General features: G+C 48.5%; 4 non-coding genes and 1 pseudogene across 4 annotated transcripts; all 5 read right to left on the bottom strand.

Annotated features, from left to right (window-relative positions):
• Window positions 1-850: 850 nt before the first annotated feature.
• LOC136595543 (U2 spliceosomal RNA) lies at window positions 851-967 on the bottom strand (annotated as a pseudogene).
• A 2,618-nt stretch (window positions 968-3,585) lies between these two features.
• On the bottom strand, window positions 3,586-3,776 carry LOC136595526 (U2 spliceosomal RNA). Its single transcript, XR_010788729.1, has one exon. It is a non-coding gene; the product is annotated as a U2 spliceosomal RNA (small nuclear RNA).
• Window positions 3,777-6,397: 2,621 nt separating this feature from the next.
• LOC136595527 (U2 spliceosomal RNA) lies at window positions 6,398-6,588 on the bottom strand. The gene has a single exon (XR_010788730.1). It is a non-coding gene; the product is annotated as a U2 spliceosomal RNA (small nuclear RNA).
• Window positions 6,589-9,203: 2,615 nt separating this feature from the next.
• LOC136595528 (U2 spliceosomal RNA) lies at window positions 9,204-9,394 on the bottom strand. Its single transcript, XR_010788731.1, has one exon. It is a non-coding gene; the product is annotated as a U2 spliceosomal RNA (small nuclear RNA).
• Window positions 9,395-12,012: 2,618 nt separating this feature from the next.
• On the bottom strand, window positions 12,013-12,203 carry LOC136595530 (U2 spliceosomal RNA). Its single transcript, XR_010788732.1, has one exon. It is a non-coding gene; the product is annotated as a U2 spliceosomal RNA (small nuclear RNA).
• Between the last annotated feature and the right edge of the window lie 47 nt (window positions 12,204-12,250).

Genomic DNA, 12,250 nt, shown 5'->3' on the forward strand with positions numbered 1-12,250 from the left:
GTTTCTGTGTCCATGCATTGAATAAAGCAATACATCCTTGTAAAGTAGGCGTCCGTTCGTTGGAGTTCTTTGCTCCGCGAGTGTTGCTCCATCTCTAAACGTTGGCCTGGATCTTCATGGACGAATACTGCCCATCCCACGTGGAGCGTGTATCTCAGCCCGCGTGGAGTGCTGCAGTCCAATGAGGTATTCCGTGCTACATAGCAAGCCTTGGGCCTGTGTGATTGGGGGTCCGCTGCTGTCTGTCCACTCTGAAGCGCGCATCCGGGGCCGGCCGCTTTTCGACTACCAGCGACTGCAGGTCACACACACAGGCTGGTTGGAATGGCCTAGCATTATCCTGATCCGGAGGTGTAACTTGAAGCTGCGGGGCCCCAGTACAAAGTCTGGAACTGGGCCCCCAAACTATAAAGCGTCATTGATAGCATTGGTTTACAATGTGGGGAAGAGAGACTTTATGGGCCCCCTAGGGCTCCGGGCCCCCTGCACATACACCCATGACCCGAATACGTGGAGCATACAGACGCAGGCTGCCAGGATACGCTGTGCCTGCCCGATGTTTCCAACTTGGCTATTAGCGCAGCGGTAGGTACGAACTATAGAGTGCGGCTGCCATATGAACTGGTGTGTGTGTGTGTGTGTGTTTTGCTTCCAGTTGTACCTGTGCTGTGCACACTCTGGCAGACGCAGCTGCTCAGTGGATACAATGTTGCGAGCAGACGGGCTGAGTGTCAATCAAAGTGCTTGGGTGGTAGCAGCAGCCGCCGCCACAGCTGCGCTGCACCTCTTGCTCGTCGGTTTTGTTTTTCTGCTTTTGGAAACTGCTGTAGGAAAGGGGGTGCACCGGTCCTGGAGGTACTGCAATACCACCATTTAATATATGGTCCCCAGATAGGGGACGTATCAGATATTAAACTGATAAGAACAGATACTACACTTGATCTTAGCCAAAAGGCCGAGAAGCGATAACCCGAAATGGGTTTCACCTGTAGCCCGGCCCGCCCAACTCCACTTCCAAGGCTTGAGGCAACACGCTCAGCCAGCACTCTGGGCGCACCCACAATGCACCCAGGCAGCTGGGAGAGCTATTAAAACTTTCCATAGCCCCGCCCCACGCCTTCTCAACCGCGCCCAGCCTCACACCCTCAGTCCTTCCTCTTGCACCGTGCTCACGCATCCTAGGCTTGCAGAGCCTGCTGCTGCTGCTACTGCAGGACTCGTCAGCTCCCTACAAAGGATGGTTAAGCCGGCGATGACACTAGAAGCAAGCACTAGTTTGTCTCTGAAGGTGCGTCGGTCGGTCGGTTGGAGGGATCTCTTCGGCCGGCCGCATTTCCAGTGGGGACGGATGGAAACTTTTAACCTAAAATAAGGGAAATTGGCTTCGGCCCCATAGGGCTTTATTGCCTTCCCCTGGGCCAGCATTAGTAGACCCTAGTAAGGAGAATATTAGAGCGGCATGGTCATCCGAAGAACTTAAAAACATACAGCAGGCCTTTTTTGCCCGCCCGCCATACATACATACATACATAACTACAGATTTTATATTTTTTTTTACATATATACATTATATATACACACACACACACACACACACACACACACACACACACACACACACACACACACACAATCTTAAATCTATCTTTAATCTATATCTACAAAATCTGTAATTTAGAAATAATCCATATCTATATTCTACATAATTAATAAGATAGATAGATAGATAGATAGATAGATAGATAGATAGACTCACTCACATACATGCATACATACATACATACTGTATGCAATTGAGCCAGGTGTTTGGAAGGCTGACGATGTCACTCCTTTGTGATGTCATCAATTTAGAAGCATTAATACCGGGCTTGGCAGCCATTTCAGTCAGTCTCTGCTGCAGCTGGGAGACGGGAGATGGTCTTTATTTCCACCAAGAAGCTGCAGAACTACCGGTAACTGCATCATTTTTATTTTATTCAATATAGGTTTTATTGGTTTCATGGAGGGGGGGAAACTTTTGCCTTATCTCAAAGCAATGTAAAATTAACTTTGACAATGAAACTTAATAAATCAATTTCGAGTTGAACTATATCATGTTTGTCTGTGATATTTTATAAGGTCTACAAACAGGGGAATGAGGGGAGGGTAAGGGGGGGGTAGGTATCTATGACACGGGAGAAAGAAAAAATAAAACAAAAAGGGGGGGGGGGCGGGCTCCGGAATTGTTGTTTCTCTTTACGATTGTGGTTTAAACGTGTTACTCACATGTCCCTGTCTGTAACCACTTGGTAAATAGGGGTGAGCTCCGGGCATCTATCCATATCGCCCAGGTGTGATACAATTTATCATAGCCTGACGGCTCATCTGGAAGCCTCATTCTCTCCATACGCTCTATTTCGTGGATCATTGCTATTTTTAGTGGAGTGCATTTTTTATGCAGCACACAAGGGGGAGACAGCGGCCTACCAAAATCGAGTTGGCTGCTGCTGTGGCTTTCTTTTTTTAAAAAAAAGGTAGGTTCCGTTCTTCCATGGTGAGGAATAGGCAGGGAGGTTCGGTTTTTGCCAGCTGGGGAATGCTTATAGGCAAGGCCTTATCCCTGGTGGTGCGTGTAACGTCAGACCACGTTTTAGACATGCAGCAGCAGCATTCAGTCAGTGGCTGACAAACGAGCTCCATGCAAGTTTACATTAAACAGACACATTTCTTTCTTTACTGTATTGACTGCGGTCTGTAATCGAGCGGTTGAACTGTTTCTGTGTCCATGCATTGAATAAAGCAATACATCCTTGTAAAGTAGGCGTCCGTTCGTTGGAGTTCTTTGCTCCCCGAGTGTTGCTCCATCTCTAAACGTTGGCCTGGATCTTCATGGACGAATACTGCCCATCCCACGTGGAGCGTGTATCTCAGCCCGCGTGGAGTGCTGCAGTCCAATGAGGTATTCCGTGCTACATAGCAAGCCTTGGGCCTGTGTGATTGGGGGTCCGCTGCTGTCTGTCCACTCTGAAGCGCGCATCCGGGGCCGGCCGCTTTTCGACTACCAGCGACTGCAGGTCACACACACAGGCTGGTTGGAATGGCCTAGCATTATCCTGATCCGGAGGTGTAACTTGAAGCTGCGGGGCCCCAGTACAAAGTCTGGAACTGGGCCCCCAAACTATAAAGCGTCATTGATAGCATTGGTTTACAATGTGGGGAAGAGAGACTTTATGGGCCCCCTAGGGCTCCGGGCCCCCTGCACATACACCCATGACCCGAATACGTGGAGCATACAGACGCAGGCTGCCAGGATACGCTGTGCCTGCCCGATGTTTCCAACTTGGCTATTAGCGCAGCGGTAGGTACGAACTATAGAGTGCGGCTGCCATATGAACTGGTGTGTGTGTGTGTGTGTGTTTTGCTTCCAGTTGTACCTGTGCTGTGCACACTCTGGCAGACGCAGCTGCTCAGTGGATACAATGTTGCGAGCAGACGGGCTGAGTGTCAATCAAAGTGCTTGGGTGGTAGCAGCAGCCGCCGCCACAGCTGCGCTGCACCTCTTGCTCGTCGGTTTTGTTTTTCTGCTTTTGGAAACTGCTGTAGGAAAGGGGGTGCACCGGTCCTGGAGGTACTGCAATACCAGGTCAATGCGTGGAGTGGACAGAGCAAGCTCTTTTTCCAGCTCCCTGTTCTAAAAATCCATTTAATATATGGTCCCCAGATAGGGGACGTATCAGATATTAAACTGATAAGAACAGATACTACACTTGATCTTAGCCAAAAGGCCGAGAAGCGATAACCCGAAATGGGTTTCACCTGTAGCCCGGCCCGCCCAACTCCACTTCCAAGGCTTGAGGCAACACGCTCAGCCAGCACTCTGGGCGCACCCACAATGCACCCAGGCAGCTGGGAGAGCTATTAAAACTTTCCATAGCCCCGCCCCACGCCTTCTCAACCGCGCCCAGCCTCACACCCTCAGTCCTTCCTCTTGCACCGTGCTCACGCATCCTAGGCTTGCAGAGCCTGCTGCTGCTGCTACTGCAGGACTCGTCAGCTCCCTACAAAGGATGGTTAAGCCGGCGATGACACTAGAAGCAAGCACTAGTTTGTCTCTGAAGGTGCGTCGGTCGGATCGGTTGGAGGGATCTCTTCGGCCGGCCGCATTTCCAGTGGGGACGGATGGAAACTTTTAACCTAAAATAAGGGAAATTGGCTTCGGCCCCATAGGGCTTTATTGCCTTCCCCTGGGCCAGCATTAGTAGACCCTAGTAAGGAGAATATTAGAGCGGCATGGTCATCCGAAGAACTTAAAAACATACAGCAGGCCTTTTTTGCCCGCCCGCCATACATACATACATACATAACTACAGATTTTATATTTTTTTTTACATATATACATTATATATACACACACACACACACACACACACACACACACACACACACACACACACACACACACACAATCTTAAATCTATCTTTAATCTATATCTACAAAATCTGTAATTTAGAAATAATCCATATCTATATTCTACATAATTAATAGATAGATAGATAGATAGATAGATAGATAGATAGATAGACTCACTCACATACATGCATACATACATACATACTGTATGCAATTGAGCCAGGTGTTTGGAAGGCTGACGATGTCACTCCTTTGTGATGTCATCAATTTAGAAGCATTAATACCGGGCTTGGCAGCCATTTCAGTCAGTCTCTGCTGCAGCTGGGAGACGGGAGATGGTCTTTATTTCCACCAAGAAGCTGCAGAACTACCGGTAACTGCATCATTTTTATTTTATTCAATATAGGTTTTATTGGTTTCATGGAGGGGGGGAAACTTTTGCCTTATCTCAAAGCAATGTAAAATTAACTTTGACAATGAAACTTAATAAATCAATTTCGAGTTGAACTATATCATGTTTGTCTGTGATATTTTATAAGGTCTACAAACAGGGGAATGAGGGGAGGGTAAGGGGGGGGTAGGTATCTATGACACGGGAGAAAGAAAAAATAAAACAAAAAGGGGGGGGGGGGCGGGCTCCGGAATTGTTGTTTCTCTTTACGATTGTGGTTTAAACGTGTTACTCACATGTCCCTGTCTGTAACCACTTGGTAAATAGGGGTGAGCTCCGGGCATCTATCCATATCGCCCAGGTGTGATACAATTTATCATAGCCTGACGGCTCATCTGGAAGCCTCATTCTCTCCATACGCTCTATTTCGTGGATCATTGCTATTTTTAGTGGAGTGCATTTTTTATGCAGCACACAAGGGGGAGACAGCGGCCTACCAAAATCGAGTTGGCTGCTGCTGTGGCTTTCTTTTTTTAAAAAAAAGGTAGGTTCCGTTCTTCCATGGTGAGGAATAGGCAGGGAGGTTCGGTTTTTGCCAGCTGGGGAATGCTTATAGGCAAGGCCTTATCCCTGGTGGTGCGTGTAACGTCAGACCACGTTTTAGACATGCAGCAGCAGCATTCAGTCAGTGGCTGACAAACGAGCTCCATGCAAGTTTACATTAAACAGACACATTTCTTTCTTTACTGTATTGACTGCGGTCTGTAATCGAGCGGTTGAACTGTTTCTGTGTCCATGCATTGAATAAAGCAATACATCCTTGTAAAGTAGGCGTCCGTTCGTTGGAGTTCTTTGCTCCCCGAGTGTTGCTCCATCTCTAAACGTTGGCCTGGATCTTCATGGACGAATACTGCCCATCCCACGTGGAGCGTGTATCTCAGCCCGCGTGGAGTGCTGCAGTCCAATGAGGTATTCCGTGCTACATAGCAAGCCTTGGGCCTGTGTGATTGGGGGTCCGCTGCTGTCTGTCCACTCTGAAGCGCGCATCCGGGGCCGGCCGCTTTTCGACTACCAGCGACTGCAGGTCACACACACAGGCTGGTTGGAATGGCCTAGCATTATCCTGATCCGGAGGTGTAACTTGAAGCTGCGGGGCCCCAGTACAAAGTCTGGAACTGGGCCCCCAAACTATAAAGCGTCATTGATAGCATTGGTTTACAATGTGGGGAAGAGAGACTTTATGGGCCCCCTAGGGCTCCGGGCCCCCTGCACATACACCCATGACCCGAATACGTGGAGCATACAGACGCAGGCTGCCAGGATACGCTGTGCCTGCCCGATGTTTCCAACTTGGCTATTAGCGCAGCGGTAGGTACGAACTATAGAGTGCGGCTGCCATATGAACTGGTGTGTGTGTGTGTGTGTGTTTTGCTTCCAGTTGTACCTGTGCTGTGCACACTCTGGCAGACGCAGCTGCTCAGTGGATACAATGTTGCGAGCAGACGGGCTGAGTGTCAATCAAAGTGCTTGGGTGGTAGCAGCAGCCGCCGCCACAGCTGCGCTGCACCTCTTGCTCGTCGGTTTTGTTTTTCTGCTTTTGGAAACTGCTGTAGGAAAGGGGGTGCACCGGTCCTGGAGGTACTGCAATACCAGGTCAATGCGTGGAGTGGACAGAGCAAGCTCTTTTTCCAGCTCCCTGTTCTAAAAATCCATTTAATATATGGTCCCCAGATAGGGGACGTATCAGATATTAAACTGATAAGAACAGATACTACACTTGATCTTAGCCAAAAGGCCGAGAAGCGATAACCCGAAATGGGTTTCACCTGTAGCCCGGCCCGCCCAACTCCACTTCCAAGGCTTGAGGCAACACGCTCAGCCAGCACTCTGGGCGCACCCACAATGCACCCAGGCAGCTGGGAGAGCTATTAAAACTTTCCATAGCCCCGCCCCACGCCTTCTCAACCGCGCCCAGCCTCACACCCTCAGTCCTTCCTCTTGCACCGTGCTCACGCATCCTAGGCTTGCAGAGCCTGCTGCTGCTGCTACTGCAGGACTCGTCAGCTCCCTACAAAGGATGGTTAAGCCGGCGATGACACTAGAAGCAAGCACTAGTTTGTCTCTGAAGGTGCGTCGGTCGGTCGGTTGGAGGGATCTCTTCGGCCGGCCGCATTTCCAGTGGGGACGGATGGAAACTTTTAACCTAAAATAAGGGAAATTGGCTTCGGCCCCATAGGGCTTTATTGCCTTCCCCTGGGCCAGCATTAGTAGACCCTAGTAAGGAGAATATTAGAGCGGCATGGTCATCCGAAGAACTTAAAAACATACAGCAGGCCTTTTTTGCCCGCCCGCCATACATACATACATACATAACTACAGATTTTATATTTTTTTTTACATATATACATTATATATACACACACACACACACACACACACACACACACACACACACACACACACACACACACACAATCTTAAATCTATCTTTAATCTATATCTACAAAATCTGTAATTTAGAAATAATCCATATCTATATTCTACATAATTAATAAAGATAGATAGATAGATAGATAGATAGATAGATAGACTCACTCACATACATGCATACATACATACATACTGTATGCAATTGAGCCAGGTGTTTGGAAGGCTGACGATGTCACTCCTTTTCATCAATTTAGAAGCATTAATACCGGGCTTGGCAGCCATTTCAGTCAGTCTCTGCTGCAGCTGGGAGACGGGAGATGGTCTTTATTTCCACCAAGAAGCTGCAGAACTACCGGTAACTGCATCATTTTTATTTTATTCAATATAGGTTTTATTGGTTTCATGGAGGGGGGGAAACTTTTGCCTTATCTCAAAGCAATGTAAAATTAACTTTGACAATGAAACTTAATAAATCAATTTCGAGTTGAACTATATCATGTTTGTCTGTGATATTTTATAAGGTCTACAAACAGGGGAATGAGGGGAGGGTAAGGGGGGGGTAGGTATCTATGACACGGGAGAAAGAAAAAATAAAACAAAAAGGGGGGGGGGGCGGGCTCCGGAATTGTTGTTTCTCTTTACGATTGTGGTTTAAACGTGTTACTCACATGTCCCTGTCTGTAACCACTTGGTAAATAGGGGTGAGCTCCGGGCATCTATCCATATCGCCCAGGTGTGATACAATTTATCATAGCCTGACGGCTCATCTGGAAGCCTCATTCTCTCCATACATACGCTCTATTTCGTGGATCATTGCTATTTTTAGTGGAGTGCATTTTTTATGCAGCACACAAGGGGGAGACAGCGGCCTACCAAAATCGAGTTGGCTGCTGCTGTGGCTTTCTTTTTTTAAAAAAAAGGTAGGTTCCGTTCTTCCATGGTGAGGAATAGGCAGGGAGGTTCGGTTTTTGCCAGCTGGGGAATGCTTATAGGCAAGGCCTTATCCCTGGTGGTGCGTGTAACGTCAGACCACGTTTTAGACATGCAGCAGCAGCATTCAGTCAGTGGCTGACAAACGAGCTCCATGCAAGTTTACATTAAACAGACACATTTCTTTCTTTACTGTATTGACTGCGGTCTGTAATCGAGCGGTTGAACTGTTTCTGTGTCCATGCATTGAATAAAGCAATACATCCTTGTAAAGTAGGCGTCCGTTCGTTGGAGTTCTTTGCTCCCCGAGTGTTGCTCCATCTCTAAACGTTGGCCTGGATCTTCATGGACGAATACTGCCCATCCCACGTGGAGCGTGTATCTCAGCCCGCGTGGAGTGCTGCAGTCCAATGAGGTATTCCGTGCTACATAGCAAGCCTTGGGCCTGTGTGATTGGGGGTCCGCTGCTGTCTGTCCACTCTGAAGCGCGCATCCGGGGCCGGCCGCTTTTCGACTACCAGCGACTGCAGGTCACACACACAGGCTGGTTGGAATGGCCTAGCATTATCCTGATCCGGAGGTGTAACTTGAAGCTGCGGGGCCCCAGTACAAAGTCTGGAACTGGGCCCCCAAACTATAAAGCGTCATTGATAGCATTGGTTTACAATGTGGGGAAGAGAGACTTTATGGGCCCCCTAGGGCTCCGGGCCCCCTGCACATACACCCATGACCCGAATACGTGGAGCATACAGACGCAGGCTGCCAGGATACGCTGTGCCTGCCCGATGTTTCCAACTTGGCTATTAGCGCAGCGGTAGGTACGAACTATAGAGTGCGGCTGCCATATGAACTGGTGTGTGTGTGTGTGTGTGTTTTGCTTCCAGTTGTACCTGTGCTGTGCACACTCTGGCAGACGCAGCTGCTCAGTGGATACAATGTTGCGAGCAGACGGGCTGAGTGTCAATCAAAGTGCTTGGGTGGTAGCAGCAGCCGCCGCCACAGCTGCGCTGCACCTCTTGCTCGTCGGTTTTGTTTTTCTGCTTTTGGAAACTGCTGTAGGAAAGGGGGTGCACCGGTCCTGGAGGTACTGCAATACCAGGTCAATGCGTGGAGTGGACAGAGCAAGCTCTTTTTCCAGCTCCCTGTTCTAAAAATCCATTTAATATATGGTCCCCAGATAGGGGACGTATCAGATATTAAACTGATAAGAACAGATACTACACTTGATCTTAGCCAAAAGGCCGAGAAGCGATAACCCGAAATGGGTTTCACCTGTAGCCCGGCCCGCCCAACTCCACTTCCAAGGCTTGAGGCAACACGCTCAGCCAGCACTCTGGGCGCACCCACAATGCACCCAGGCAGCTGGGAGAGCTATTAAAACTTTCCATAGCCCCGCCCCACGCCTTCTCAACCGCGCCCAGCCTCACACCCTCAGTCCTTCCTCTTGCACCGTGCTCACGCATCCTAGGCTTGCAGAGCCTGCTGCTGCTGCTACTGCAGGACTCGTCAGCTCCCTACAAAGGATGGTTAAGCCGGCGATGACACTAGAAGCAAGCACTAGTTTGTCTCTGAAGGTGCGTCGGTCGGTCGGTTGGAGGGATCTCTTCGGCCGGCCGCATTTCCAGTGGGGACGGATGGAAACTTTTAACCTAAAATAAGGGAAATTGGCTTCGGCCCCATAGGGCTTTATTGCCTTCCCCTGGGCCAGCATTAGTAGACCCTAGTAAGGAGAATATTAGAGCGGCATGGTCATCCGAAGAACTTAAAAACATACAGCAGGCCTTTTTTGCCCGCCCGCCATACATACATACATACATAACTACAGATTTTATATTTTTTTTTACATATATACATTATATATACACACACACACACACACACACACACACACACACACACACACACACACACACACACAATCTTAAATCTATCTTTAATCTATATCTACAAAATCTGTAATTTAGAAATAATCCATATCTATATTCTACATAATTAATAAAGATAGATAGATAGATAGATAGATAGATAGATAGACTCACTCACATACATGCATACATACATACATACTGTATGCAATTGAGCCAGGTGTTTGGAAGGCTGACGATGTCACTCCTTTGTGATGTCATCAATTTAGAAGCATTAATACCGGGCTTGGCAGCCATTTCAGTCAGTCTCTGCTGCAGCTGGGAGACGGGAGATGGTCTTTATTTCCACCAAGAAGCTGCAGAACTACCGGTAACTGCACATCATTTTTATTTTATTCAATATAGGTTTTATTGGTTTCATGGAGGGGGGGAAACTTTTGCCTTATCTCAAAGCAATGTAAAATTAACTTTGACAATGAAACTTAATAAATCAATTTCGAGTTGAACTATATCATGTTTGTCTGTGATATTTTATAAGGTCTACAAACAGGGGAATGAGGGGAGGGTAAGGGGGGGGTAGGTATCTATGACACGGGAGAAAGAAAAAATAAAACAAAAAGGGGGGGGGGGCGGGCTCCGGAATTGTTGTTTCTCTTTACGATTGTGGTTTAAACGTGTTACTCACATGTCCCTGTCTGTAACCACTTGGTAAATAGGGGTGAGCTCCGGGCATCTATCCATATCGCCCAGGTGTGATACAATTTATCATAGCCTGACGGCTCATCTGGAAGCCTCATTCTCTCCATACGCTCTATTTCGTGGATCATTGCTATTTTTAGTGGAGTGCATTTTTTATGCAGCACACAAGGGGGAGACAGCGGCCTACCAAAATCGAGTTGGCTGCTGCTGTGGCTTTCTTTTTTTAAAAAAAAGGTAGGTTCCGTTCTTCCATGGTGAGGAATAGGCAGGGAGGTTCGGTTTTTGCCAGCTGGGGAATGCTTATAGGCAAGGCCTTATCCCTGGTGGTGCGTGTAACGTCAGACCACGTTTTAGACATGCAGCAGCAGCATTCAGTCAGTGGCTGACAAACGAGCTCCATGCAAGTTTACATTAAACAGACACATTTCTTTCTTTACTGTATTGACTGCGGTCTGTAATCGAGCGGTTGAACTGTTTCTGTGTCCATGCATTGAATAAAGCAATACATCCTTGTAAAGTAGGCGTCCGTTCGTTGGAGTTCTTTGCTCCCCGAGTGTTGCTCCATCTCTAAACGTTGGCCTGGATCTTCATGGACGAATACTGCCCATCCCACGTGGAGCGTGTATCTCAGCCCGCGTGGAGTGCTGCAGTCCAATGAGGTATTCCGTGCTACATAGCAAGCCTTGGGCCTGTGTGATTGGGGGTCCGCTGCTGTCTGTCCACTCTGAAGCGCGCATCCGGGGCCGGCCGCTTTTCGACTACCAGCGACTGCAGGTCACACACACAGGCTGGTTGGAATGGCCTAGCATTATCCTGATCCGGAGGTGTAACTTGAAGCTGCGGGGCCCCAGTACAAAGTCTGGAACTGGGCCCCCAAACTATAAAGCGTCATTGATAGCATTGGTTTACAATGTGGGGAAGAGAGACTTTATGGGCCCCCTAGGGCTCCGGGCCCCCTGCACATACACCCATGACCCGAATACGTGGAGCATACAGACGCAGGCTGCCAGGATACGCTGTGCCTGCCCGATGTTTCCAAACTTGGCTATTAGCGCAGCGGTAGGTACGAACTATAGAGTGCGGCTGCCATATGAACTGGTGTGTGTGTGTGTGTGTGTTTTGCTTCCAGTTGTACCTGTGCTGTGCACACTCTGGCAGACGCAGCTGCTCAGTGGATACAATGTTGCGAGCAGACGGGCTGAGTGTCAATCAAAGTGCTTGGGTGGTAGCAGCAGCCGCCGCCACAGCTGCGCTGCACCTCTTGCTCGTCGGTTTTGTTTTTCTGCTTTTGGAAACTGCTGTAGGAAAGGGGGTGCACCGGTCCTGGAGGTACTGCAATACCAGGTCAATGCGTGGAGTGGACAGAGCAAGCTCTTTTTCCAGCTCCCTGTTCTAAAAATCCATTTAATATATGGTCCCCAGATAGGGGACGTATCAGATATTAAACTGATAAGAACAGATACTACACTTGATCTTAGCCAAAAGGCCGAGAAGCGATAACCCGAAATGGGTTTCACCTGTAGCCCGGCCCGCCCAACTCCACTT

The sequence above is a fragment of the Eleutherodactylus coqui genome, unplaced genomic scaffold (genome assembly GCF_035609145.1).
Source record: "Eleutherodactylus coqui strain aEleCoq1 unplaced genomic scaffold, aEleCoq1.hap1 HAP1_SCAFFOLD_514, whole genome shotgun sequence".
NCBI lineage: Eukaryota > Metazoa > Chordata > Amphibia > Anura > Eleutherodactylidae > Eleutherodactylus > Eleutherodactylus coqui.